Source organism: Palaemon carinicauda, chromosome 1 (assembly GCF_036898095.1).
Source record: "Palaemon carinicauda isolate YSFRI2023 chromosome 1, ASM3689809v2, whole genome shotgun sequence".
Taxonomy (NCBI): domain Eukaryota; kingdom Metazoa; phylum Arthropoda; class Malacostraca; order Decapoda; family Palaemonidae; genus Palaemon; species Palaemon carinicauda.
Window position 1 is genome coordinate 4,966,146 of NC_090725.1, and position 5,000 is coordinate 4,971,145.

The 5,000-nt window shown below is 35.7% G+C and overlaps 1 protein-coding gene across 1 annotated transcript in view; it reads right to left on the reverse strand.

The window, feature by feature from the left end:
* Window positions 1-5,000, reverse strand: part of LOC137646143 (glycine receptor subunit alpha-2-like) — a 584,222-nt gene that overhangs the window by 415,388 nt on the left and 163,834 nt on the right. The gene's annotated exons all lie outside the window — the stretch shown is intronic.

The window sequence follows — 5,000 nt, forward strand, 5'->3', positions numbered from 1 at the left end:
TATATATATATACACACACACACACACATATATATATATATATATATATATATATGTGTGTGTGTATGTGTGTGTGTGCGCGTGTGTGAAAATTTAAAATAAATAGGAAAAAATTTGATATTATTCACTCACAAATAAAAATTCTAATGAAAAGATATAAAAATAACCTAAAAAAGTCCTCGCTTTCCTTTTCTACTTATCGAAGTGTAGAAATTCTCCAAAAGGGAAGATTGGCGTCCTTTCTTGGTATTAGGTCTATTTTCACAAGTGCGTGACCAGATTCGGCTCATCGAAATGTCCCTCTTCATCGGAAAGCAGCGACGAACCAATCAAAGCAAAAATCGTGGTCGGTGGTCAACAACTTGAAACAGTCCAACAATTCAAGTACCTTGGTGCAATCATCAGCCAAGAAGGATCCAAACCAGAAGTCCATGCAAGAATCGCGCAAACAATAGCGGCGCTAGCAAAACTGAATCCAATCTGGAAAGACAAAAACATCGCTGTCAAATCCAAATTGAGACTATTGCATGCCCTAGTCATTTCCATCCTTCTGTATGCTTGCGAATCCTGGACAATGACAGCAGAGCTACAGAGAAAGATCCAAGCTGCAGAAATGAGATGCTTCAGAGACGAGTGCTTGGCATCTCGTACATTGAGCATGTCACAAATGAAGAAGTCAACAGAAGAGTGACACAACACTTAGGATTCTATGAAGATCTGCTGTTCACAGTGGAGAGGAGAAAACTAAAATGGTATGGCCACACAACAAGATCAAGCGGCCTGTCCAAGACAATTCTCCAGGGAACAGTTCAGGGGAAGAGAAGAAGAGGGCGGCAGAGAAAGAGGTGGACCGACAACATTGCTGAATGGACAGGAAAAACCTTCGCTCAGACCCAGGCACTCGCACACAACCGTGACAAGTGGAGGCTCCTATTGGATTATGGGATCGGTAACGGTATAAGAAAGCGTAATCACATTAAACATATGCATCGAAATAAACTCTCCGAATCTGCATAAAACAAAAAAAAGAAAAAAACACAGGAGTATTCTTGATAATCTGCAAGTAGTAGATTGGCCAGGGCACCTGCCATCCATTGAGATACAACTGCTAGAGAATTATGGACTTCTTTGACTGGCCAGACAGTACTACGTTGGATTCTTCTCTCTGGTTACGGTTCATTTTATCTTTGCCTACACATACACCGAATAGTCTGGCCTATTCTTTACATATTCTCCTCCGTCCTCATACACTTGACAAAATTGAGATTACCAAACATTTCTACTTCACCCAAGGGGTTACTGCACTATCATTGTTCTGTTGCCACTTTCCACTAGGACACTCCAAAATCAAACCAGTGTTCTCTAGTCTTGGGTAGTGCCATAGCCTCTGTAACATGGTCTTCCACTGTCTCGGCTTAGAGTTCTCTTGCTTGAGGGTACATTCGGCCACACTATTCTATCTTATTTCTCTTCCTCTTGCTTTGTTAAAGATTTTATAGTTTATATAGGAGATATTTATTTTAATTTTGTTATTCTTTTTAAAATATTCTATTTTTCCTTGTTTCTTTTCCTCACTGGACTATTTTCCCTGTTGAAGCCCTTGGGCTTATACAATCCTGATTTTTCAACTAGGGTTGTAGCTTAGCAAGTAATAATAATAATAATAATAATAATAATAATAATAAGGCGAAGCTATTGTAATCCACAAGAGCCAAGTAGGATCTCCTTGGAAGAGCAAAAAGTATAATATATGAGAAAGCAGAGAACCCACATGATTATTCCTCTGACTTACAAGAAGGAAGAGCAATGCACGAAAACCAGATGGTAATCATCTAAATCTAGAAAACACCAAAGCTACAACAGCAACGAGACGGTAACTCTTCGGGTCGGGAAAGAAACGAAACAAACTGGCAAAGCACAGTCCCAAAATGCAAACTCGAAGAAACTCCTTTCTGACAGGAATCTAATAAACAACTTTGTTTCACGAGTCTTTATTCCCGAAGGAGACCTGCAGCTGTGGATGAACCAAGTGCTACGGGAGCAATGCATATTGCAGCCCAATAAAGTGCATTGGCTATAAATAGGGTTTTTTCAATATCATTCTTGGAAACGGAATACCTGCAGAACGTATATTTCAAGATGATAAAAAAGCTCAGCGATAGAATACCACTTGCTGTCATAAATGCAGACGACAAGGTCGAATACCAACGCTACGGGAACAATGCATATTGTAGCCCAATAGAGTGCATTGGCTATAAATAGGGTTTTTTTTTCAATATCATTCTTGGAAACGGAATACCTGCAGAACGTATATTTCAAGATAATAAAAAAAGCTAAAAAAGTTCAGCGATAAAATACCACTTGCTGTCATGAATGCAGACGACAAAGTCGAATAAATATCACCGGGTACCATTCATAGGACTGATAAAAGATTTAGAAATCAAAGATCAAATTCTTATGAAATTCTCATCACCCACCCAAATCCTAACCCCCACCCCCCCTCCCCCCCACCCCAACCCCTCCCGGCGGGCTCCACATCCATTGAACATTTTTCCATCCACCATCAACGAATCTTTTTGCCTTCGCGTAAGTGATGGTTTCGCGGAGGAAGGGAAAAAAGAATGATGATAGTGATGATGATGAAAGTAAATGAAGAAGGATATCGGGAGTGGGGAAAATTGCCATGGAGTAAAGGCGGGGAAGCCTTATGAAATATGGTGGTTGAAAGAGAGAGAGAGAACAAAAGAGAGAAAATATTGAGAAAATAAAAGAGAAGAGCAGGAAATAAAATAAACTTAATAAGAGTGTTACAGAAATAGGGAGTGAATCTCTCTCTCTCTCTCTCTCTCTCTCTCTCTCTCTCTCTCTCTCTCTCTCTCTCTCTCTATATATATATATATATATATATATATATATATATATATAAATATATATATATATATATATATATATATATATATATATATATATATGTACACTGTATATATAAACACACACATAATATCAATCCATATATAAATGTAAATATATATATATATATATATATATATATATATATATATGCATGTATACATATATAAACACATATAATATATATCCATATTTAAATGGAAATATATATATATATATATATATACATATACATATATATATATATATACATATATATATATATATATATATATATACATTTCGAAAAAAGTAGAAAGGCATAGGAAACAGGAATTTCATAAAAAACATAAAAAAACCCAGTAAATGTGTGGTAAATATGACCGTAGTAATATTTAAATTGACACCGAGATTTGCCTATGGCAACATTTTTTATAAAATAATCTCTCTCTCTCTCTCTCTCTCTCTCTCTCTCTCTCTCTCTCTCTCTCTCTCTCTCTCTCTCTCTCTCTCTCTACAAGCAACTCGAAGGGAGGATTTTTACTATTTCTAACCAACGAAAAATAATATAGAGAATGAATAAACAGGAAATTAGAAAAAAATAAGTAAGTTCTATGATCTTTGTAGGAAATGACAAAACATCGGTATTGTGTGTGTGAGAGAGAGAGAGAGAGAGAGAGAGAGAGAGAGAGAGAGAGAGAGAGAGAGAGAGAGAGAGAGAGAGAGAGAGAAAAAAAAATTTGTATATGTACAGAAGTGTTTTCGTAATTCTAATTTCTTCGTAAAAGTTTACAAATTTGGGTATTATGAAATGTATTCGTATAAAAGGAAAATAACCTATTCGAATAAGAACATTTGTCCGTGCTCTGTTTACTATAGAAGTGTATTATCACGGTTGATGAATACCTTCATTCATTTTAATGCCGAGAGAAAATTGTAATTGTTCCCCTTTCATTGCCTTCTTGTTGACAACTATAGTCCATTTCTTTTAGCGAGTCATATTTGCACCGACTCGCAGCGGTGCCCTATTAGCTCGGAAAAGTTTCCTGATCGCTGATTGGTTGGACAAGATAATTCTAACCAATCAGCGACCAGGAAACCTTTCCGAGTTAAAAGGGCACCCCTGTGAGTCGGTGCAAATATGACTCGCTGAAAGAAATGGAATATAGTATTTTCTTCAGGAATCAAAAGATGTATATGAGAGGAAATAAAATATTTACAATACACCTTCTATCACAGAGAAATGATTTTCAAATGGATTAAAAGAAGAAAAGAATCACAGATTGTTCCCGCATCCTTCAAAAACTAAATGATTCTACTAAATGATTCTGATTGATGCGATGAATCGTTAGATGTTATAAAAAAAAAAAAAAAAAAACTAGCAAATGAGGAACAAGGAACCAAATAAAAAAAAGGCCAGAAACTAGCAAATGAAGAACAAGGAACCAAATAAAAAAAAAAAAGCCAGAAACTAGCAAATGAAGAACAAGGAACCAAATAAAAAAAAGGCCAGAAACTAGCAAATGAAGAACAAGGAACCAAATAATAAAAGGCCAGAAACCAGCAAATGAAGAACAAGGAGCCAAATAAAAAAAAAAGGACAGAAACTAGCAAATGAAGAACAAGGAACCAAATAATAAAAGGCCAGAAACCAGCAAATGAAGAACAAGGAGCCAAATAAAAAAAAAGGACAGAAACTAGCAAATGAAGAACAAGGAACCAAATAAAAAAAAAGGACAGAAACTAGCAAATGAAGAACAAGGAACCAAAAAAAAAAAAAAAAAAAAAAAAAAAAAAAAAAAAAAAAAAAAACCAGAAGCTAGCAAATGAAGAACAAGGAACCAAAATATTAAAATGGGACTCGGGGTTATTAAAGGACAGAGTTGGAGAAAAATTAATAAGGCGATTTTTTTAAGATAGATTAAACTTACCAAAATATAGAGAAATGTTTTCAGGTAATAATGGGCTTTTAGGATTGACGAGAAAGTGGATATCCAGGGAGACATTGTTATCCTGCAGGACACATATAGGTAAAGGGAATAGCTTTATTATTCGGGAACCTAAAACCCGTGTGCTATATTGCGTCCAGTTCCGTTGCTATGTGAGCTTTT